We start from the raw sequence: 25,886 nt of genomic DNA, 5'->3' as shown, positions 1-25,886 counted from the left end.
TTTAAGAACAATTTAGTTATAAAACATTTGAAGGAAATGAAAGGCCCGGTTTCAGGAGAAATGAACCAATAAATGCCGGAGTCTGTTAAGAACATTTCTAGTACAGTGAAAATCATGAGGAGGGGAGGGAGGGGGAGAGAGAGAGAGAGGGAAAGAGAAAGGGAGAGAAACAGAGAGGGAGAGAGAGAAGGGGGAGGGAGTGAGACATGGGGGAGAGGGAGAAGGAGAATAGTGTCAGGACACCATTATTTCTTACTAAAATGTATTTATTTAGTCGTGGAGGTCACAGGCACAACATAGGAAATCTATAATTTGAAAATGTGTGCTGCGTAAAGTCTCCCTCGTCTGCCTCTGCTGTCTCTCCCACACCCTTCTCTGGGATATTAATGTCATCAGTTTCTTGTTCATCCACCACCGATTCTTTTTGCATAAAAACAAGCCCCTTGTTTTTTCAGTATTCTAGCTCTTCCTCTGCTTTCACAAATGAGAACATAGTATGAACTTCCTCTTTATTGTGTTGTTTTCTTACAACACCACATCTTAAAGTTATTTTAAATATCAATATGTGGTGAACATCTTTCTTTTATAAAATCATGTATGGGGCACCTGGGTGGCTCAGTCGGTTAAGCGTCCAATTTTGGCTCAGGTCGTGATTTCACGGTTTGTGGGTTCGAGCCCCGCGTCGGGCTCTGTGCTGACAGCTCGGAGCCTGGAGCCTGCTTTGGATTCTGTGTCTCCCTCTCTCTCTCTGCCCCTCCCCTGCTCTCACTCTGTCTCTCTCTCAGAAATAAATAACATTAAAAAAATATAAAAAGTATATACATATAGCTTCTAAACATACGGCTTTTCATTCACTTAATGTTGCAGTGTCTTTCAGGACTGTTTTAAAAAGTTTTCTTAAATTTCTTCTTGAGTATTTGTTGTTAAGTTTATCCCCTCCCATTTTAAGTTTTTGTTGGTGTAGTAAATGGAATCTCTTCTTCCCTGAAAATCTTCTACCGGTTGTGGCTTTTTTTTTACATGAAAGTTAATAATTATTTTGTAGTTAGTTTCTGTTGTCTTACTGAATTTTTTCCTTAGTTTGTAGCAACTTTTTTTTTTAAATTGATTTCGTTTGACTTTCTGGTATGCAGTCATATCATAAGCAACTAGTGACACCTCTTTATCTCCTCTTTTTCGTGGTTTATACGTTTTATTTATTTATATTTTAATGTAGCCATTAATTCCTGTAAAATATTAAGTGGTACGAGAAGTATTAGCAATCTTTGCCTTGTTCCTTTTTTTTTTTAATTTTTTAACATACGATTTGTTGTCACACGGACGAACATACAGTGTGTAAAGCGTGCTCTTGGTTTTTGGGGTAGATTCTCGTGGTTCATCACTTCCATACAACACCCGGTGCTCATCCCAACAGGTGCCCTCCTCAGTGTCCAACACCCACTTCCTTCTCTCCCTCACCCCCCATCAACCCTCAATTTGTTCTCTGTATTTAAGAGACTCTTATGGTTTGCCTCCCTCCCTCTCTGTTTGAAACTACTTTTCCCCCTCCCCCTCCCCCGTGGTCTTCTGTTAAGTTTCTCAAGATCCACATATGAGTGAAAACATATGGCACCTGTCGTTCTCTGACTGACTTATTTCACTCGGCATCATACCTTCCAGTTCAATCCACGTTGCTGCAACTGGCAGGATTTCATTCTTTCTCATTGCCATGTAGTGTTCCGTTGTGTATATAAACCACATCTTCTTTGTCCGTTCTGTTTCTGTTCCTCCGTAAAAATAACTGTGGAGTTTTCATAATACGAGACATAATCGTATACACTTTTCCTTAATGCAGTCAAGTTTATACACTTTACTGCTCTTTCCTACCCTTTTAATTATACTACGGCATGATTCTCTTATTGGCAGCGTATATGTTCCGAGAGCCCCAGGGCACGTCGGAATCTGTGGGTTGTACTGAAGCCTGTGTATACTGTGTTTGTTTTTCCTGTACAACGTATGTGTAATAAAGTTTAATTCCTGCATTGGGCACAGTAAGAGATTAGCAACAAGTAACAATACAATGCAGTGATTATAACAGGGACTGTAATAAAAGCTATGTGGATGTGGTCCCTCCCTGTCAAAATACCTTGTTGTCCCTCGCTCCCCCTTCTTCTTCTTGTGCTGATGTGAGGTGACAAGCCGTCTGCGTGATGAGGTGACGTGGGGTGAGTGACTCGTGGCCTCCTGACTGTACTCAGGAGGAGGTGCACCTGATTCTGGACCGTGGGTGACCGCGACACCTGAGGCTGTGGAAAGTCACACCCTGGGGAAGGGGGGACTACCGCACTGAGTGCCAGTACCTATTTATTACTGATGACCAAGTAAGAAAGTGCTGAATATTCTTGGACTTATGAACGCCAGGTGATTCCTGGTGTGAGAGGAGACATGGAGTGGTCAGGCTTCCGGGCGTTAGGATTTTCCGCGGAGAGAAGACTTTTTTCTCTCACTACATGGGCTGATTCTTCCAGGCTTCCAGGCTTCTCGGTGTCATTGTTTGGGTCACTCAGCCTCTTCTGAAGCAAAGGAAATTCCCTAACCAACCTCTCCCTCCACCGAAACTTCACCGTTACTGAAATACACATAATTTGCTTCCCGGATGCGCCGTGTGTGTGTGTGTGTGTGTGTGTGTGTGTGTGTACATTCTTAGACTTGCCACTTCGGGACACTTCTCTTCATTTCTGTATGCATGACTTGAAATTATCTCATTCTTCAGTGTATTTTCCCATTTTGAGGGCAAGAGAAGAAAGGGTGAGAATATTTTGTCTTTTTTTTTTTTCTTTTTTTTCCTTAAATTTTACTTAATATACAGTGCAATGTTGGTTTCAGGAGAAGAAGAGGACATTTTTTCTCATTGATTTTATATGATATTCAGGAATAAAGAGAAAAGGAAAATCTGTCTCCAGCAACTGTTTTCACCAGAAGTCACAGTTGTCACTGAGTCATAATTAAACTAAGTTTATTTTTTGACTTATTAAATCCTATTTTAAACATCTAGGGGCTCCTGGGTGGCTCCTTCAATTAAGCAAACTATTCTTGATATCGGGTCAGGTCATGACCTCATGGTCCGTGAGTTCAAGGCCTGACTCAGGCTCTGGGCTGACAACGTGGAGCCTGCTTGGGATTCTCTCCCTCTCTCTTTACTCTCTCTGCCCCTCCCCTGCTCATGCACGCTCTCTCTCTCTCTCTCTCAAAGTAAATAAATAAATTTAAAAAATTTTTTAAAAATAAAAATCTAAATGCCAATTTTATCCCACTTTCCTAGAGACTTAATTCCAATCTATGTATACACAAGATTTGGTTCTTTCTAGTTCATTAGTTGCTGAAAGAAGTCTGAAAATGGCACAAGAAAAGCAAAACCCTGACTTTTTCGTTCCATCCTTACTTACTTGGGCCTTAGTTTTAGTTAATTTTCCGAAAACCACATGGGGAGGAAAAAAAAGGTCTATAGTAAAAAGTAATACTTAGAGCTCAACCCAGTGGAGTTGATTGTGTGTGTCATCTGTGAAATACACAGCCTTCTAAAGTAGAAAAAGCACAAGAGACAACCTTATTTATCAAACTGTCTACATTATAGCGATTAAGAACAGAAATACATCTACGTAAAGCTTTTAGCTATATTGCAATACTTTTATGTGATTCACTAGGGCAGCAACCCCTAGTGGTAATCGGCATTTCACTGAATATGGCTACGCTGCATCGTGCGTGAAATATCTGGAGATTTTTTTTTTCTCAAAACCACAGAATTAAATCATGGTGAGTAAGGCTGTAATTTGCAAACTGATTTGGAACTTTAAGCAAATACTTTCTTCAAATTCTGAATAGACCGTAGATTCAGGAGACCTCTACTACGCATTTGCTACAAGAATATAGTCAATTGACTTAATGCCTGTGATTGAAATGTATTAGTCAAATGAAAATGAATAAATGTAGGTAATGTTGAAGTATTGTGAAAATCTAAAAACCTTGTAGTAATAACAGCAAAATTGCCTTCAAGGTTGTAAGTTTTACTTTCCAAGTGTAAATTTAAGAAAGAGTACCAGGGATGACTGAGTGGCTCAGTCGGTTAAGCGTCTGACTCTTGATTTCAGCTCAGGTCATGATCTTATGCTTGTGGGATTGAGCCCCACGTTGGGCTCCACACTGGGTGGGGACCCTGCTTAAGATTCTCTCTCTCTCTCTCTCTCTCTCTCTCTCTCTCTCTCTCTCTCTCTCTCTTTCCACCTCTCTCCTCTGCTGTCTCTCTCTCTCTCTCTCTCTCTCTCTCTCTCTCTCTCTAATAAATTAAAAATGAGAGAAAAGAAAAAGTCCCACTCAATATATTGGTTCTCCTACATTTTAAAATAGTGTATATTTTATTGTATAAGTGTTGAAGTTTTATTTCTGTGATTGGCACAGATAAAACACATGTGTCAAACAGACAGGAAAAGTATCCTGTATTTATGATAAACTATTTGAAAGTTGGGGTAAGTGGGAAGAAGGGGCATCACCAGACCTTGAAAGGGAAGCTCTTTCGTGACTTTTCTATCCCATTTTATGATTATTCCGCATAGTTCCTTCCACAGGCTCTGTTCCAATTCAACATAAATGAATCTATTTTGTCATTGGCTGAGGTATTTGACAATCCAAAATTGTCTTAAAGAAAGGAGAAAATACATTTGGAAAGACATGTGGAAATGGGGCCATTGTATGGGGGTAGGTGACAGCAGCCATGCTAATAGTACAGTTAATACTCTTGATTATTATGTGCCGAGGACTTTATATTCATGGTTCCTTCAAGGACTTGCTGAAGTTGATTTTGAAGAAATTAAGGAAATAATTAGGTGGGGGAGAAGAACCCCCAAATAGATAGATGAGTAAGTGAAATAAATCTGTACGTGCGTGTCAGAACTCATGTTCTTTCATTATATTTCTCATTTTTCATTCAAAGAAAACTTAATCAAGTGAAAATTATTTACTATAGAGATTTATAACTGGAAATATAATCATTTAAATGATCATTTAATATGTCTTTGTGTATACGGGGTAATTTTTCTCTCAAATACTGCTAATTTTAAATATTCTTCTTTAATTTCCTAGTCTTTGCCAACCCGACCAAAGCCATCAGAATTTTTTAACATAATAATGAGCATAAAATAAAAAATCATATATATTCATATAAAACACACATATATGTCACATGTATCATACCATATATACATTTCAAATATACATTTTCTAAACTTTTGCTTTTAATATTCAACTGGCATTTATTTTAATGCCATTTTTTGCATCACACTTATTCTTGACATCATTGAATCATAAAGACAAAATAAAAAAGTAACTCATTAATCAACGAGACATTATGTCAGGTATTTAACGATGTTTCACCTTTTAACACAGATAAGCATGAGAAAAATAATGTGTTTATTCTTTTATATAGCTTATATTGTCTTCCTCCTAAATATATAACCTCTTACCCAAGAGTTAATGGTAACAAGAATGATAAGTAATAGAAATATATTTAAAATGTCAAACATAGTTGAAATATGATTTATTCCAGATTAGTCACTTGAGAAATGCTTATCTTCTCTTAAAAAAAAGAAAATCAATGCTCATCAGTCAGAAGATCTTCCCTCCTAGTGCCCTCTCTGGGTACACAGGCAGGTGGATGGCTGACATGGTCTTATGGCAAAAGGGAGGGAGAAGGGTGAATCTCCTTAGCTGCTGGCAAACACTCAGCCAACATGAGACCTGAGTGTGACCCGTCAGGTAGCTCTCTGTTGAGGCACATTCAGCCGACTCCCATGCCCAGAATAGGCCCATTTCTTTGCTACTTGTTGGCTTTTAATCGACCCCAGTCTCTTCTCAGGAGCACTCATGAGTTTAAGCAGAAGTACCACATGATCTGATTTACATTCTGCAAGAATGATTTACAACATGGTTTTAGCTGTTGTGTCAAGAATGGACTCTCCAGGAACCAAGGCAGAAACAAGGATGCCCCTTGAGAAGCTCCCACCATAATCTAAGGAATATTTCTGATGACTTGGCTGGAGCAGGTTAGATGCGTTCCTTTGGAGGGTAGTTCTTGACAATTTGGATTTGTGGGAGAGAAAGAGAGGGGCTAAGGAAGGCCCCAGGGTGGATGAATTAGGCACCCAGAAGGATAAAATTGCCCTAATTAAGAATGATTCTGAAAAAGAAAAAAATCAAGAGCTCCTTTTGGTACATGTTAAGCTTTAGAGGCCTGTGACACATCCTCATGAAACTGTAAGGGAGATGCTTGGATGTGGAAGGGGAACTCTGGGTTGGAGATGTGAATTTGGGGATCGTCAGTTGATACATGGTATGTAAAGCTGTGAAGACGCTGAGATGGTTAGGCGAATGGGAGTAAATAGAAAAGAGAGGAGAACAAAGGTATTTGTTTTAAGTTTTTTCTATATTCAGTGTTCAACATCGCTTTCCAATTTCCTTTGTGAATTTGTGATATTCTTTGTAAACACCATCCAGGAGTGATACCAAGTTGGCTCTGATGAACTCTTAGCCTTTTTCACGACTAACCCGGTTTAGCTTATGAACGCAAATCCACGAAAACACTTAGACGTATATCGCATTTCCTCTTTCTTTCCCTGTAAAAGAGCAAAATCACTAAGGCATAGTTAGCGTTATATTCATTGTATTAGCTTTTGGAACTGAGCTGTACGTGGTGTGAAGATTGGATCATTTTGCTGGACTTTTTCAAATAAGAGTTCCCGGGATGACATAAGAATTACACTGGAAATATTTAAATTATATGAAAGCAAACTACAAGAAGATGTATATAAAAGCACCCACCCTAGTACTTTGACTTAGAATTGCTATTTCTTTCTTTCTGTTCTTTTTTTTATTCCTTTTCTTGTCTTTCACTCTATACACATTTCTTAACGTGCACATGTTATGTATGTTCGTATGATATGCGCTAATTTGCCTAATCCTTCACCACCAGACTTTGGTGGCAATGCACGAATGATCTAGATTTCCTTCCTGAGGATACTTTGAATTCAGAAATTGATCAAGTACTGGCCGGCTACCTAGTTTATGGTAGGATCATTCTGCTTGATTCTGAAGATCACAGCCTCCACTGTCCAAGGATCTGCATTTCTTATGAGTTCACGGAGGAGTGTAGACTTTAGCAAGATGCCAAGGTAGGTCAAGGGTGGCCTGATCCAGTAACCACGGGGGTTCTTTTCCACCTGTTCTTTCTTCTTGAAACTGTTTCTCAGCTATTCTGGGGACAAAGATGCTCCTACGGAGATTTGAAGCTTTTTTTTGAAGCAACACCTTCACCATTTGGTTAGGCTTGAAATGAACATCAAGGATGGCCTTGAAGAGAAAACAGGGTATAGATACTCATTTAGGTTGTGTCTATATGTTTTCCTGACTGGCGGGGATGTAGCAGAGTGATAGGAGAGCCAGTCGTTGTACTGGACTCGTGGAGTTGGGTGTTTGCCACCCAGGGGAGCTGGTTTTCCAAGTGCCTCCCTCCAGCTCCACCTCTGGTTTCCACTGTACTTCTGTACATAGGGAAAAGAGGGCAGGAGAAAGCATGGAGGCTAGAATACATGTCCAAAATCTGGGTCTCAGAAATGCAGGATTTTGGAGCTGTGTCAGGAACCGCACTGGAGGTACAGCGTGGCAGGAGTGTGGAGGACAAGGTCACTTACTTCTCTGGGTCCTGAAACTATGTTCTCTTGGGAGCAGTTCTACTTTTTGATATTTTTAAAAAAGATTTTATTTTTAAGTAATCTCTACACCCAATGTGGCGCTCAAACCCACCATCCCGAGGTCAAGAGTCGCAGCTCTACCGGCTGAGCCAGCCAGCTGCCCCTCTACTTTTTGATATTTTGATGTGAGAATGTTACATATCATTTCATTTTTTCAAAGACTCCTGAATAATGAAAAGACTGAAATCCCTTGCAAGACCTCGCTGGATGGTTCTTCTCCCAGTCCTCTCCAAACCAACTTAAACTAACCTCTCCTGCATGGCGTTCCCCCTGTACTTTGAGTAATTGGCTAATAAATCTGAAACTAATTTGGTCTAAAGTGTTAATGGCTGATAATGATTTAATGTGTTTCCCCACCCAGGGAACACATTTGCATTTTAATAGAGGTCTTACTAGCAATTTTCTTAACTCAAATGAATGACTTTAATGGTGGGCATTTGAGGTGCAGGAGGGACCAATTTTAGCAGAAGAACTTTCTCAGTATCCCTAAAATCACACCATGTAGTCAAGGCAGCCTGATATGACTGCCGCTAATGCCTGCAGAATCATCCTTGCAGGAAATTTTACTCTGTTTCTGCGAGCCTCACATGTAGATCGAGCACAGTTTGGGGGAATTGTGTTCTCTCGTACACCCATACTGGTATCTGTTAATATCTATCCAGATTAGGGTCTCTGAAATAAAACTTCAGCTGTATGGTCATGTACCCAACTTAGCCCTGGAACAAAGCTTAACAGTCCCGAAAGAAAGGGAGAAATAAAGCACATTTCACATTACAAGTTAAAATAGAGAAAAAAAGTAGACGGTCATTATTATCCAACTGTGAAATTTTTACTAACTGCCTAGTTAAAGACAATCTGCATATCTTCTCGTAAAAAATAGATGATTACCAGTTCCAAATATCTTAGTGTCTCAAAGCCTTTCTTTCTGTTCACTTCTGCCTCACTCTTTTCACTCTGTTCGGGCAGATGGCAAATCTCTCTGCACTGACATGGAAGAAAAGAAATTGGCAGTCCGCAGTGAGAGATGCCAGTCTTGTAATCCTCCCTTTGTGTTTCTAACTTAGAGATTTTTAGGCCATTTCTCTTGTGCCGTATACTCGCCAAAGGCTTTTTTTTTTTTTTTTTTAATTTTTTTTTCAACGTTTATTTATTTTTGGGACAGAGAGAGACAGAGCATGAACAGGGGAGGGGCAGAGAGAGAGGGAGACACAGAATCGGAAACAGGCTCCAGGCTCTGAGCCATCAGCCCAGAGCCCGACGCGGGGCTCGAACTCACGGACCGCGAGATCGTGACCTGGCTGAAGTCGGACGCTTAACCGACTGCACCACCCAGGCGCCCCTCGCCAAAGGCTTTTAAATATCAGAAAAGAGTGGTTGGAACAGACCAACATAAAATGATGTTCCTACACTCAAGAGCACTTCCGCTTAGTGGCGTCCTCAGCCCATTTTGAATAATAATGCTGTACTGCAAATCGTGAGTGGACGTCAAGGACTAATGCATTCATAGACAGTGGAGCCCAAGGAAATGAAACAGAAGAGACTCAGTGGTCTGTGACACCAACTTCCATAATGGCCAGTCCCATTCAGTGACCTGCAAGGGGGTTAGTAATTTCTTCTTCATGGCTCTTAACATGTCTTGTATAGAATTTCTCGTGACAAAATGCCCTTTGTAGCATTTTTAGTAAATCACATATTTTAAATCACTGACTTGAGCTGCCAGTTTTACCTCCAGTGAGATGAATATGTAAAACACCAAGCCTGGTGCCTTTTCCCACATTAGGCACCTAACAAACCAGCTATCGGTCCTTGTAGAAGCACCATCTTGTTGACATAATAATTACCAATATGGAACAAAACTCCTCCAGTCAAGGTGCTTCCTTCGATGTTTGAATACTGTCCTCTGAGAGGGTGTTGAAAACACAATTTAATCAAGTAAATGTGAAGGTCTAATTGGCTTTATTAAGCTATGCATAAATTGGGCAAGCATCACATCTGGCCAGTGGAGAGATGCTCTGAGCAGTCTACAAAGTGAAAGTTTTTTTCAAAGAAAGAGGGTGAGATAAGAATTTATTAGCAAAAGAAAAGGAAGGATTGCTTCAGGAAAGGTCACCTTCCCTTAGGAGGGAGGGCAGGGGGTCTTATCCTGACTAAGACCTCATCTTCTTTCTTTTGGTGGATGGAGAGAGCCCATGTGATAGCTTACCTCACTGATGCTGACAGTTCCATTAATACTACATTCCTGGGGAAAGTCGAAACTGCAGTTAGGTTCGGGATTAGCCTGTGTTTGGTGACTTGGGCTAAGTGACGCCATTTTGGACCTGTGATTTTCTTTTAATGGAGCGAGGATCTTTTGAAGAAAATTCCAGGGGAATTCTTTTGAAATTGTTCCTAGGCTCAGAGTCTACTGGAATTAAAAGAGAAAAAGAAAAAAAAATAAAACACGCTACCTACAGCAGTCATAGATGTATTAATGGCCCTTCCTATTGTGAAAATATTTTCTAAAGGGGTGTTTCAAATTTAGTACCAACATTTTTTTTTTCCGCTCTTTTCTGTCCTTTGTTGAAAAACTATCAAATTTTTCTATTATACCTTTTTCAGGATGGTTGTCCCAAAAATAGTTTCTCTGGAAGGCAATTTTGCTTTACAGAAATAAAAAGTACTATTCATACCTTTTTTTTGAAAAAATGCAGCTAATACTGAGCATCCTTTTATCTAAGAATAAGTGATACTAGAACAAAGCCACTTACCTTTAATCTCCTGAAAATTTGTGCTACAAGTTCTCAGTAATAGTGAAAACAAAAGTTTTCTTTGGCCTTCCACTTGTAGGATTAACAGAAAATGTGTTCAGCGAGCATTGTTTGATAAATACAATTATTTTGGCCATCTCATTTGGTAGCAGGACGTGCGTCTTTTACTTTGTTTGACTTTTGAACCATAATTAATTAACAGGGCCATTTTTACAAAGATTGTTCAGAATTTCATCTATTTCCCAAAGATTTATCTTACAATACCATGTTATTTAAATGAGCTTGTTTTCTGAAATGGAATTCCATCCTTTTCCTCAGTTTTCTTTCCTTGTGGTCCACTGGCCCATACACCTAAGTCACATTTGCCCATCACCTTAAATGCTATTCATGTTTCCATCCAAAGACATGGCCAATGGCACCAGGATCTGAGCGAGTCCTCCAATATAAGAGCAGGGGCCACTTTGTAGTTACACACATTCTTTTTTAGCCATTTTGTCTTTAAAGATTTCCTCCCCTCAATTTTCCCCTGGCCCTTTTATTACATATATTTTGAAATTCCTCATTTTATTCTCCATGACTCCTAACATATTTAACATACATATGTATTTTCATTCTCATGGTCTTCCCATGCTGTATTTTTGTGGGCTTTCCTCAAATTTTCCAGATCACAATTTTTCAAGTTGGCTTAGATGCCTATTCAAGCTATCCAATGATACTTTTTTGTAATGAACCATTTTTTTATTACTAGAATCTCTAAACCAATCTGTTATTTTCTTAGAAGACTCTATCCATTCTTGGGATTTCTAGTTTTTCAAGGCTTTGGCAATTTCAAGTATATATGTTTTAAACTTTTACTTAGGGCTATGTTTTAAACTTTTACTTAGGGCTTTCTGTTATTTTTATTTTTATTACTTATTTTTAAATGTTCATTTATTTTTGAGAGAGAGAACGTGAGCAGAGAAGGGGCAGAGAGAGAGAGGGAAGGAGGGAGAGAGAGAAAATCCCAAGCAGGCTCTGCACTGTCAGCACAGGGACTGATGTGGGGCTTGAACCCACAAACCATGAGATCATGACCTGAGCCGAGACCAAGAATTGGACGCTCAACTGACTGAGCCACCCAGACACCCTGCTCTTTCTGTTACTTTTAATTTGTGTTTTTGTTTGTGGCCTGAGTGGACATTATCTTTATGTCCCCATCTCCTGTCTCGCCGCCTGGCCATTTCTTTTCTCCTGTGGTCAGATAGTGACTGGGGGTTCACCTGCAGCAGGGTATTTGCTGTACTTTCCACCTGTAACTTAAACAGTGGAATATCTCTTGCCTGGCTAAAATATTTCTCTTTGCTGGGTATTCACATATCCGTGGGTTCCTGGCAAGTTTCCTAATTTACTTCTCGCTTTTGGGTCTCTGCTTCAAGAAACGCCTTTGAATTTGGACGTCACGGTCCTAACCAGCACTGGCATAGGCCTCTCTGTGAGGAGTGTTTGTTTTCTACCTGCAGCCGAGGAACTTCCTTGCTGCCACTACCCACATCTATGGAAAGAGTTCTTCTAGGTCCTGTCTAGAGACCAGGGCTGCTTTAAGTGACTGGAGACCATCGCTCCACATTATGGTACCTTGACACCTACAGCTCCCTTCCGCAGCCCCCAACTCTGCCATTCTGAGTTGCCTCTCCATTTTTACCAGCTAAGACTTCCTCTGTCTTGATTGTGAACTCAGCTGGTAACAAATACGATATTATTTTATTTTATCCAGAATGTCCAAGTGATGAGAGTGAGAAGAAATTCTGTGTGGTCAATTCATCTCCCGCGGTGGGCGTATTAGTTTGCGTAGGCGGCCAGCACAAGGCACCACAGCCTAGAGGGTTGACACAACAGACATTTATTTTCTCAAAGTGCTGAAGACAAGAAGTCCCAAGGGAAGGTGTTGACAGGGTTGATGTCTTTGAGGCCTCTCTTCTTGGCTTGTAGGTGGCCGTCTTCCCTCTGTCCATATCTATATTCCTTCTCCTCTTTTTAAAAGGACACCAGTTACATTGGGTTAGGGCCCACCCTAATAATCTAATTTTAACTTAATTACATCTTTAAAAGCCCTATCTCCAAATACAGTCACAATCTGATGTACTGGGGTTTAGGACATCAACATAGGAGTATTAGAGGAGCACCATTCATCCCATGAGAGTGGAGAAGTCCTTTTTTTATACTTAACAAAAATCTGTCTGGGATGATATCTATAATAACAATACATTTAAACACTAGGAATTGAATAATTCAATGAACTCTTTCTGATGGCCTAACTCAAAGATAAATTATCATGTGGTAATCAGTGTTATTTAATGTAACTTTGTTTTAAAGAAGACTGATGAAGATATATAGATATATGATACATTGTGACTTACCAAGATGGTAGCTATAACCTCCTCCTTGCTCCCATAGTTGGTCCTTTACATAAGTCAATGTCTGCTATATGCCAGATACTGTCCAAGTACCAAATAATGTGATAAACCAGTTACAGTCAGGTTTCACTGTTCGTGAAGATTGTTGTCCACTGGGAGAGAGAAAGTACCTACCTATTTAAATGGCACTAATTTATACTCTGAAAGGAATGGAGAATTGCATCGAAATTCCTCCTTTTCCATCTGGCTACTCATTTACAGTGGAGACCTGGGGATTGGGTTAGAATCTGCGTTATAGGCTACCCTCCATATAACCGCTAAGTCCTGTATTGATCTGTTTTCCTAAATTCTAGACAATCTATGCTCTTCTGTCAATCCCCACTTCTGATGTCATCATTACTGCACTATATGATTGATCCTTTTCTTCTGTTTTTAACATGAAGAAACATGCTTATGTTTTTGGCAGCCAGATATTTTTTGAATCATGCCTTTGTTCTGGTTTCTAGTCTTGGATAAATTGATTTTTAACCTCTTGGAGTCTCACTTTCTTTATATTTAAGGTAAGGACCTAAGTTCCTTGCCTCCATGGATTGTTGTAAGAATTAAGACAATGTATGCAAAGCTTGAACAATGATGTCTCGTGCACAACACATATTAGATAAGCAGGAGTTATTTTTATTGATATTTTCCACAGGGTTGCTAGTATGATCTTTCTAAATCTCCAATCTGATCATATTAAGTCCCTAAATAAGATCTGTTCCTCAAACATCAAGATAAAGGTCCTTTGTAATGTGGTCTCTATTACTCTAACCCCAAACTTTGCCAAGCTTCAGTTGAATGAATTACTCATCGCTTTATGAAATTAGAAGCTTTTACTACTTTCCTTTCCTGTTATAATTCCACTGGGCTGCCCTTTCTAAGACTTTACTCCCTTTACTTAATCTGGTTAACCGTGTCTGTCTTCGAAGTCCAAACTCAGGCATTATCTTTCCCGAATACTTTCCGTGATGCCTCTGAAGAAAGTCCTCTGTGTCTCTGTTTCCCTCTGCACATCTCTGTTCTGTACTTTTTGAAATCTGTCACCCCTGTTTGCTTCCATCAGTGCAGTGATTAGGAGTTGTTCGTCTTCATTTCTTCCCTCCTCACATACTGTTTTGTACTGGTTAGGCACTTACTAAAATTCTGGAATCATGTAAATGTGGCATAAGGTGACTTAAATGTATTTGTTTGCGGTTCAGACCAGTTCAATATGGGATACAGTTCCTTGAAAGGTTCCCAGATGGAGAAAGGATTTATTTCTTATTTTTCCATAGATAGATATAAAGTAAATGGATAGCTAGTAACAAAAGAGAAATTTTAGCATGCTCTGGGAACTTCAAATAATGACTACTATCCAGATATTCAGAAACATACTGGACCCCTCTCTGAAGAAATTAGATTTCATTGAGATCGCACCACATAATCCCTTATTCAGAGGTTTATTATAGAGGTTTTTATAGCACCACCCCTAGGCTGGATCACCAATTTTCTAATGAAGCTGATTTTGCAATAGTGGAACCCAGGAATCTGTATGTCTTAAGTGCATCCAGGAGATTCTGATATAGATGGTTCACCAAACAAAGTTTCTCAGGAGACTAGGCACACGGAAGAGAGGGTATTATCAATACTTATTTTCAATCATATTCTGAAATCATAGTTTTAACAGGTTTATTTATAAATTGTGTAGTTTTCAAAACAAAACACAAATTTGTCGGAAAAGTCGAGCAGAAACATTTTTATGTAACAATTCTAAAGGCAGGTGATTGATACTTAGCATGACATTACATTGATTGATAGCTGGCAGATTTTCCATCTCTCTTAGGGAGATATATTTTTTTTTCTTTTCTTTTTTAATTTTTATCTATTTTTGAGAGAGAGAGAGAGAGAGAGAGAGAGAGAGACAGAATCTGAAGCAGGCTCCAGTCTCCGAGCTGTCAGCACAGACATGGAGCTTGAACCCAAGAAATGTGAGATTGTGACCTGAGCTGAAGTCGGACGCTTAATTGACTGAGCCACCTAGACGCCCCAAAGGAGATGTTTTCTAAGCAGCTAATGAAAAGGTAGATAAAGTTGCCCATTGGTTTTTGGTTTTGTTTTTTTTAAACCAAAGCCTGCTGAAAATCTGTCAGTCTTCCCTGCTGCTATGTCGTTCTAGAGTCTAGCCTGGTCTGTCGTTAGAATGTGGTACCTGGGTGGCTCAGTTGGTTAAGCGCCCGACTCTTGGTTTTGGCTCAGGTCATGATCTCATAGCTTCATGGTTTCCGGCCCCGTGTAGGGTTCTGCCCTGGCAGTGCGGAGCCTGCTTGGGATTCTCTCTCTCCCTCTCTCTCTGCCCCTGTCTTACTCATGCTGTCTCTATCTCTCTCAAAATAAACAGTCATACATGGTGCCCTCCACTTTGTTGTTCATTTTTACGGCTGGGGATATGAGATATGTATGGATGTATCTGTTCAAGACACCATCAAAGATACTAGGAGTCAAAAGAACAGTTATGGTGTGCATAGGTCTTCTGTTGATTTTTAAAGATGGTATCATATCTAGGGGAGTATCTATATTGTATTCATGGTGTCAGAATGGTTCCAGTAACAAACTAGATTAATGTGGAGCATGTTGGAAGGATATTTGGAAAGAATGTGAGATGCATTTGACAAGAGACACAGGGACCAGAGTGTAGAGTCCCCTCTATGCCAGAGTATTAGGAATAAAGAAAAAATAAAAAAAAAAAAATCTGCCCTATAGGTACGCTTGCCAGTCAAAAAAGAAGTAGTGAGATAGTGTACTTCAGGGTCATCAGAGAAGAAGGATATGTTTGTCCTCTAGTCTCAGAGAAGATGATTGGGTTTGTGACTTTGTGACAGAATAGCTGGATGTAAGTGTGTGTCTGTCTGTAGGAGACCCGGGGATGTAAGGCCCTGGCGTATGTGGTATATCTTCGGATGGCATCCCCGCCCCGTCTGGGAGATGCTGCGTTGTCTTACACCGCCGTCTTCAGAAGTATCTTTCTCAGAATGGAATCTGTAGAACATAGGACTATTTATTATTTTTAAGAGACTTGATGCCAGCTAAGTTTATTAAACCCTCATTAAAACAAAAGTGAACAGCTTCTTTACTACAGGACTGCTCAGAGCCTTTTCTGTGCTACAGGATGGCAAGGCTCGTCAACACGGAGATTCATCGTGAGCACCTTCCAAACATAGCCAGCCCCGTGACCTCTCCTTCCACCCCCTCCTTCTCCTCCGGACACATACTTGTCCAGAGCATTCAAAGCACAAACAGAAAACATTGGGGGAAAATGTGTTTTCTTTAAATGACCAGTAGGATATAAAGATGGTTACAGAAGAAGTGTATGGAAACGGAAAATGGAGGGTTGATCAGTGTGCTGTTGTCAAGGAGAAAAGGGTCCTATAATCAACACTGGTCTGAGGCTGTATAGAATGACACCAACATCAGGCTAGAAAGAAAAACAAAAGAATAAAACACTATACAAATGCAACTTTCTGAAGATGAATCTCATCTGACCAAATGTTTCCTGAAATCCGAGTCTGCACCGGATACCGCAGCAAAAATAAGTAAATAAATAAACGTGATTCTTACCGTTTGTAGGAAGTGCTGTAGTGAAGTCCTAGTAAACTGATTTGTGTTAGCCGTGACTAGGTGTGGAACTTTTAGGGTATGTTCAGAAATGTGTTCATTCATTCATTCATTGATAACTGGTCACCTACTGAATACAGTGAGACAGTACATGCTGAATGGACTATATAAGTAAAAATCTCTTTTTTCCAGGTATGCTTTGGAAAAGTACAGGGATTCCAGATGGAAGGTATTTAAATGACAGCTTAAGGCATTGCCAACCCATGAAATGAGATAAGTGGATGGATTACAAATGCTTTCTGGCTTCTGGAAGAGGGTGATGCCGGAGACTAGGGCTTGAATATCTAGGCAAATTGTCCCATCTCTTCTTACCCCGCTACCTTCTCAAATTGGTATTCATTAAATTTGAGGAAAGCCACATTTAGATTTTTTTAAGTTTATTTATTTATTTGGGGGAGGGGGGGGAGGAGAGAGAGAGAGAGAGCAGAGGAGGGGCAAATAGAGAGGCAGAGAGAGAATCCCAAGCAGATTCTGCACTGTCAGCCCAGAGCCCGATGTGGGGCACCATCTCACAAACCGTGAGATCATGACCTGAGCCGATATCAAGAGTCAGATGCTCTATTCACTGAGCCATCCTTGTGCCTCCACGTTGAGAGTTTTTAAAAGAGTATATTGTAGGGGTGCCTGGGTGGCGCAGTAGGTTAAGCATCCGACTTCAGCCAGGTCACGATCTCGCGGTCCGTGAGTTCGAGCCCTGCGTCGGGCTCTGGGCTGATGGCTCGGAGCCTGGAGCCTGTTTCCGATTCTGTGTCTCCCTCTCTCTCTGCCCCTCCCCCGTTCATGCTCTGTCTCTCTCTGTCCCAAAAATAAATAAAAAACGTTGAAAAAAAATTTTTTTTTAATTTTTTTTTTAAATGTTTTTATTTATTTTTGAAGGAGAGAGAGACCGAGCGTGAGCAGGGGAGGAGCAGAGAGAGAGGGAGACATAGAATTTGAAGCAGGCTCCAGGCTCCGAGCTGTCAGCCTGGAGCCCGACGCAGGGCTCGAACTCACGGACCGTGAGATCATGACCTGAGCCGAAGTCGGACGCTTAGCCGACTGAGCCACCCAGGCGCCCCAAAATTTTTTTTTTAAAAATAAAAAAAAATAAAAGAATATTGTAAATGAAGGCCATAGGAAATCTAAATCTACTGTTACTTGATCTTAAGACTTACTTTTCTGGAAATATGTAGAAATTCTTAGTCTGAAATTGCTACTTCTATCAATGGACACATATAGATCCTTCTGGAAGGGGATATGGAGCAAGGTGTATTTGGAAACATGTTTTAGGTGATTCTGATGTACACACTGTTCACTATCTTTTGCACACCCTCTGTGCACCAACACCCTAGGACCACTGGCTTACACTACGTAGGCAAGAGTCTCAAAGGCTAGCTTTTGCAAGGGAGATTTGAGTCTCTTTAAATAGATGTATACCAGATTTTTTTTTTCTGCCAGAGTTTGTATCTAATTGATATATAATAAGCCACATCACTGCAATGCAAATTGTAAATACAATACAAGAGTCAGAGAACCAATAGTCAGATATACAATAAGTCAGAGAATCATAAAATGTGACCAGCAGGAATAAAAACATCACCCTGTTTTTTTTTTTTTTTCCAAAATATCAGATAACCATTCTGAGAGCATGTATTTAAAAATTGTATTTTGAGATCACATGGTAAATTTCTCATTTTAAAATATTTTTAAAACGGCAATCTGTGATCAAAATGCATAATTAACTCCCCAGATCTTTTCAAGTGACAATAATAACCTTGTTTTAATACCACTACCAGTTACTAATGGGAAAGAAGATATGATGAGTCTCTGAATTTTTATTCAGTTTGCTTTTCAGCATTTTTGTGGAAAGGATGTTCTTTCTTTCATTCCTCAGAATAGATAAGAAATTCTACATGAAAGACCTTTCTAGTTACTGGTATAAGAAAGATACCAGTGTTAGTTAGTTAGTGTTTACTAAAAATGTTTCTTGCGACCCTTACTTTTGATTCTAAATTTGTTGTTGACTAGTAATAAGGTTCCTATCGTAACAGGCAGTATATATATCCTCATTCTAAATCTATCATATGGCTCAGAATTCCTAAGTATCTTATCAGTTTTTTAAGCTGGTAAATATTTTTTATTTTTCATGTTATTAAAAAAAAAGTTCTAAGTGAATGAGGCTCTTTGGATTTCTGTAGTTTGATCTGCACAACATCATCTTCCTCAAGGTTGTTTTGGCAAGTTTGTTCATTCAAACCTTTGTTCACAAGTGGTGCTTGGAATGGTTACTTCAAATGGGAGGTCAACTAACACAGATTTATAATCCAATCAGACAGGCCCACGGCCATCCGGAGCTGAGAGATTCTGCAACACGCTGACGCTTGGTGGGGTTTTATGGGGTTCTTCATCCAGAGGAGATTCTGAGATTATATGTTTTTAGTAAATCTTAACCCACGCTTTTCTAAATCTTGTTCAAGAAACTAACGCTAAAAAGTGGTTGGAAAAAAAAGGGAATCTGCTGAATCGTCCGCATGGTGCCCTTTTCTTCTGCCTCTTCCCCTCCCCCTCTTCTCCTTCTTCACCTTCTCCTTCTCCTTCACCTTCTTCTTCTCCCTCCTCTTTCTCTACCTCTTCCCCCTCCTCCTCCTCTTCCTCCTCTCCCTTCGTCTTCTTAAGGGAAAAGGGGGATTTGGAAGGAAAGATTTTTACTCCTGGCTCACCTCATGTTCATGTCTGTCCTCCTTGGTTCCTACACAGAACCTGCCAGTGTTGAGCTCAATACCTATTTCTTGAGTGAGAAATCAGTCCTGTGTTGGTTCTTCGAATGTTCACCATCAGTGCACCAGTGCCTTCTGTGGGGCAGCTTGGTGCTGTGTGCTGGGCACATGGAGACGGGGTGCTGTGGATGTACCTCCCCGCTGGACCCTGAAGGGCTGCCCAGGCATATGATCATGTGTCCCAGAGTCACATGACCGGGTATCTTGGGGCATGGGCAAAAGAGTAGTCAGTTCTTAAGCACAGTTTAAGTAAAAGCACCCAAGAAAAGATCACATTGCGTGGGTGTTTGCCAGCAGACTGGAAGAGGACCTGAGGAGTAGGGGGAACCAACCTCCCCGGCCCCTCAGCCCCCATCCTGGGGAAGGAACCTCCTGAGCTCTTGGGCTCTCTGAGATTTTCAGCCACAGTTCTAATTGCACACTTCCTTGCACCCTCGAGCTCATGCAGCGTGTGTTTGTGTTTTGACACGCAGTTCATACTTACCCTGGCCCCAGCTAAGTCCTGCTTTTACACGTGCTAGTGTCTGACCAGGGATCATTTCATATCCAAAATAACGTTCTGCAACAGTGTTTATCAACCCGCCGAATACTTTCATTCTGTTCTCTGTGTACCTGCAACGTGATTGCTCTATTCTTTCTGAAACCTTTCTCTCATTTTTGCTATTACCCGTTTCCCACTTTTTCTAATCACTTTTATAGAGCTGTCCTTGCCCTTTATTCATTAACTGGTTTTTACTGAGGTATAATTTCTATAAAGTGAAATGTGCCCATCTCAAGGGTATAGTTTGATGAGGTTTTAAACCATGTATATATACATATAGTTGTATTTCCTTTATATTTTCACTATTTTCCTTTTTTTGGAATAGATCTATTACTTCTGTTAATGTCACTCAATTGCTATATTAATTAAAACCTTTGGCAAACCATACTTAGGTTTTTCCTCATTGGAAACATCTTGGCTCTCCTTTAGACATGTTTTTAATTTAGCATGCATATTTTACTGCTTATAAATTTAATAAATATGCAGGTGGTTATCGGGCAATGAGCTGTCATAAAGCAAACCTACACATTTGGTAGGTAGCAAACTAAAGCAAGTGTGCAGGTGAATAAATAATATTTAAATTCTCAAATAAGATTCATTCTGTGTGTTAATAGCATACCAATAAATCTTTCATGCACTTAACCTCAATTTGTAATAACCCACCACATTTGTGGGGTTTCTAAAAATGTTTTGATTCCAGTACAGGTAACGTGCCGTGTAATATTAGTTTCAGGTGTAGAGTGTAGTTTCAGCACTTCCATACGTCATCTGGAGCTCGTCACAATAAGTGCACTCCTTAATCCTCATGACCTGTTTCTACCCCCCCCCCTTCCCCTCTCCTCTGGTCACGTGGTGCTGGCTTCAGCAGCACATAGACTAAAATATTCTCCAAATTTGAATCTCACCTTTTTGGCTAGAAAACCAGAGATCCTCTCTCTAATCCCTCTGTTTGGTTTTATTGCTTTGTCTTCAAGATGTCCTGGTGTTGTGTCATAGTTGCGAGGCTTACTGATCTTAAAAGCTTAGTAGCAATCTCCTCTACTTATCAGGAAGATAACTCCATGGTTAACACGATATTTCCTTTGGGGCTCTCTGTATTCTAACGTAAGCAGGACGGATAGACTGAAGCCATGTATTCTAGTGAGAGAGTTATAGAACCGAAGCTTATCATGTTCTAATCCTACCCTGTGTACCCAAATGTGAATAGCAATCCTCTACAATATCCTGTTATATGTTAAAAATGTCTTTTCTTCTTCTTGCTTTTCCCTCTCTGCATGGCTGAGACCATTTGACTGCCTTTCCCTCTCTTCATGGATCATCCTCCAAAGCTAGAGCAAACACCATATGCTTCCCTGACCAACCCATCCTGAAGTACTCTTTTCATTTCAGTGAATATAGAAATCGACATAATTAGTTCTCTGGGGGTGAAAAATAACGTCCAGGGATAATGACATGGGTCTGAAATGTTCTCTATTTTTATCCTGCATGTTTTCATATTTCAACAAATACATTTTAAGATCTTAAAGGCATTTTTTTTCTTTTTTCTTTTTTCTTTTTTTGTATTTGCTCCCCAGATCTTTGATGTGCTTCACAATTTTACCCTTTATGAAAATAATAAAGTTGAACATAAGAAAAGCCAAGCCGAAGCATAGAGATGTTCAAAGACATCATTTGGTATCTGGCAATTCTGGAATTTCACTCCGCATGTACTGAGCACCTCGTACATGAGGCCAAGAGTGGGCAGGAATAGAAAAGAATTAGAAGGCATGAGTTTATTTCCTTCAGGCACTCAGTTTCCTCTAGCAGGTAAAACAATATGAAAGTAGTGAAACAAGAAGTGTGTGGTGACGTGCCGAAATTATGTTTTCAGCCGTCTGAAGAAATCAAACAGAAAGTTATTATAGAAAAGATGCCTGATCTAGACCTTTGAGGTCTATTCACTTATGTTTTCCAGTCTAAACGTAAAGTAGGAGAATTACAATAGAAGTGGAAAGAACACTATTGGTAGAAGTACATTGGTTTAATTTCTAAGTAATCTGTCATTCCTATGAGCTTTCATATCCTAATTTTTAATATCATTGTGGCAAGGGTTAAACATGCCAGATCACAGTTTGACTTAAATTGATCACCTCTTTCAAGAATGGTATTTCGTACGATTATTGTACCGTGTATTTATTTCTATAACTGCAAACTTAGTGCTATTAGATATTCGTGCGATTTTCTTTACCTTTCTTCAGAAATATGTTCAAGTCCATCATTGAGTAAAACGGTTATATGAAGAGAATCATATGAATTTGATCCTACCTGCTAAAAGAGAGGAAATCAATATGATTTTTGATTGAGATTCTCACAGGATGTGTACTGTGTAAGATTTTAGAAAGTCAGCCAAGAGAGAAATTAAGTATGAATAAAATATGGAGACATCTTGTCTCATTTTTAATAAAGGGATTATTAGAATGTCACAGCACTCATAAACAGCTATGATGAATGGATAAATATTTCTTTATTCTTATTTTTAATAGAGAAAATTATTATCCATATTTCTATTGAAAAATGATTGGAAAACTTAATTTCCTGATTACTGTTTCTCCTTTTCCGGGCTATTGTTTTTCTCATTATGTGTATACGCACCTCACTGATGTGCAAACTTTTGAGGAGACATTCTTTAAGATAGCAAAATGTGTTAGCTAGAAATACATGTTTGTAGCATATATTTATGAGTGGTTTAGGTGTTGTGATTCCCTAAATAATCTGAGGATGTTTACAACATAGAGGTAACTGGATCTCTTATGTTTATATTCTTCCCAGTTAAATTAGAAAGAACGTGTATACACACAAGGATAATCAAGCAGAGAACATGTGTTGGATGGACAGCCCTGACCATGGCGAGGACAAGTGGATTTAGGTAAAACTCTACAGAAGGTGGTATTTAATCTGAGTTGTGACAGGGCTCCAGGGCCACTAAAGGACAGAGTGATCGGTGAGAGGTACGAGCTGTGGCTATTCTCAGATATTAGGGTTTTGCGGCAATTTGATATGAAGCGTGAGGGCCAGAGTAGAGCCTTCTGCTTACAACAGAGATCATACTGGTATAGAAGCAAAAGAGAATGGATGAAATCCAAGATAGACCACTGCGAAGTTACCCTTTAAGAAAAGGGAAGTATTTGAATGCCATACGCACTGAGCGGGCTTTGGGGGGCAGAGTAAATAACAGAATTAGTCTATCCAAATATGGCGTCCTACAAATCCCCGACTGAGTGATGGAAAACCAAAATCCTAGAAATCTGGTAGGATGTCCTCACGAAAGGAACATTTTCCCAGGGTCATGGACAATATTTAGTGGATCAAAGACACACTTGATGACAACCAAAGCACTTCCGTGGGGAGGAAAGGAGTGTGATACCAACTAGTGTTGGTTGGCTGGTACAGTCGGAGTCTGGGGTGTGTATGCACCTGTTTAACGTCAGGATGGCAGAGTCGAGGTAAGCCAGTTGGTTAGGACGTTGCAGGTTCAAAGGACAAGTCACACTATTTCCGGTTACAAGGAGCTATAACTGCTTTTACGTGATGAACTTTTTTTAAGGTTACAAAGCAGAAGTGAGTGGCCCTAACTCCCACGTAGACACATTTTAGAACAATCGGCACCTGGGCCGGCATTCAGAATGTACCAGAGCCATAATGATTCAATAGCAGCACTGGCGGTTAGGTAAAAAGACACACTCATCTCAGCCCCTCACCAGAAGGCGTCTGACGCTCCTGAATCAGGACTTGACCCTTAGGGCAGCACGGACTGTATTTTGTTTGACTTCCCCTGCTTCTCCAGCCAAGTCCCATTAGCCGCTCTCTGCTTCCCTCAGAGACGCATGTACGGTGCCTCCTCTGGACACATGCGGAGTAGCAACTAGCTGTTCGGTCCCCTTTCAGCTCGCCGGCTCCGAATTTCAGAGCAAGGATGCGTCCTTCGCTCGGGAAATGGGAAGAGTGATGTATCAAGGTCTTGCACAAGGAGCGTCTCTCCAAGAAATGCAGTCAGGCGGCTCAAATGAGCGTCAGAAAACCGGAGAATCCATGCAGTACCTCCCACCAAGTCCCAGCCAGCCTGCTGCGAGTTACAGGCATGCCTCTGTGCGGTGCCTCGGTTTGCTAACGGCCCCCTCACACACACACACACACACACACACACACACACACACACGCACACACACACCCCATACATACAACCACCACAACGCAGCGCGCACACACACATCACAACACCACAACCACCGCATACACGACAAACCCCTCGCACCACACCTGTTATACACACCTACAATAATACTCCACGAAAGCAAAATCCTCAAATCATCACCTGCAACTGTTATATACGCGCAAATTCTGTATTTGAGAGAAGGTATAAGAAATGCACAATACGTCCCTGTCTCAAAATCAAAACTTATTAAGAACTTTGGGACAAGCAGAACCTAGGAAAACTATGCCATTTTGCGTTTTACAAACACTCTCATATATGACCTTATGATTCCATCACAGACACCCTTGAAAGATCATTTATACAAGGCTCAACACATCTCCTCAAGCTGACATTGAATTTTTAATACCGATGAAGAATCAGATGTTGTGTTAACTTAAGAAGCATCCAAACTGAGAATGTCCAGAGATTTGGAAAATAGTTTGTATGTATCTCACTTCTGAAACTTTTCTTAGTATTTTGACCAAACCATTCCATAATCTTGTTCCTTCTACATGCGTATTAAATGTTCGGCAACAATTATAGATGGGATTAAATACTTGGACTTCAGCATCACCCTCTGCTTTGACAGGACCGGGATTTTCAATGTGATTGGCTGTCTAAATTGTTCTCAAATGCGGGGTGTTCTTTGACATCTCACATAAGAAGTTGCAAATATTATGCAATTTACTAATTATGGAATTAAGCCTGAGTGTGTTTGCTGCTTGGAGAATGTGTTTGTGTCTCATCACAGTTTGTTATGCCAAATGACTAAGGCTTCCATGCTGTACTGTGAGCTATTAAGTCATTCACATATTTCAGGACTCTTATGTCTGGTCATTAAAACTGCCCAAGGAAATAATGTCACCAGCCACGACTACCTGTCCCTATTAAATTACCTTTGGCCTCATAATCTGAGCTTATTGGCTGATCCCTAGTCAATGGTCACCTGGATACCTTAACTTTTGTGGGAAACATCCCCCGCATGAGTAAACGGTACAGGACATAGAACTGCACCTGTAGCCAAAGGAATACATCATATGTAACAACTGCCACATTTTTCACATCACTGGAGCTGCCTGTGTTAACAAACAAGAGCTGCTAAAACAAACTAATCTGGCATTTCAGCGAGCTGGCCAGCACGGGTTGGAGCAAGAACGGCATCATAAGTACCTGTCGGGGTAGAACCCCGCATGCACCCCTACTCTCACCCAATGCCTGTGTTAGGGCCTTCTCGAAAGTTTCTTTCCTCCATTCGAAGGATAAGGAGGACTCTCTTTCCGAATCTGTAATTCACACTTTCCAGAACCGAGTTTATAGCTCTGTTGATGCCCATGTTTTGTGATTCTTATGGGATGACATTTTATAATTCTGGATGGCCGTAGATTCCCTTGCCCACCACTTAGTCATTCAGCAATGAGGTGAGACTCCAGACATTGTTCTCAGCACTGGTGATAGAACACATGTGGAGTCCTGGTCCGGGTGGGAAGAGACAGCAGTAACAGGGAAACTGAACGAAGCGGGGAGAATGTGCAAAGTGCTACATAATAAATCAGAGTAGTAAAGAGGAATTCGCTTCCATCCATGTGTGATTCTCAATAGCTTCTACAAATATCCCGGACTTCCAGGGATCGATCATTCATTGAGTGATTATCATGTACTAAGAACTATATGTGCATTATCTTTCATTAAGCCTACCACTGATCATGACTTAGATAATATGAAAATCCCCGTCTTTAAGATGGAGATTTAT

The 25,886-nt window shown here is 40.3% G+C and overlaps 1 long non-coding RNA gene across 1 annotated transcript; it reads left to right on the top strand.

The window, feature by feature from the left end:
* Positions 1-1,548: 1,548 nt before the first annotated feature.
* LOC121039600 (uncharacterized) lies at positions 1,549-25,886 on the top strand. The gene is made up of 3 exons (XR_005794873.1): positions 1,549-1,756; positions 23,393-23,399; positions 25,875-25,886. It is a non-coding gene; the product is annotated as an uncharacterized LOC121039600 (long non-coding RNA).

This window comes from Herpailurus yagouaroundi, unplaced genomic scaffold (genome assembly GCF_014898765.1).
Source record: "Herpailurus yagouaroundi ecotype Mexico unplaced genomic scaffold, PumYag 181, whole genome shotgun sequence".
NCBI lineage: Eukaryota > Metazoa > Chordata > Mammalia > Carnivora > Felidae > Herpailurus > Herpailurus yagouaroundi.
The sequence above is the reverse complement of the archived record's forward strand: the minus strand, read 5'-3'. Positions and strand labels throughout refer to the sequence as shown.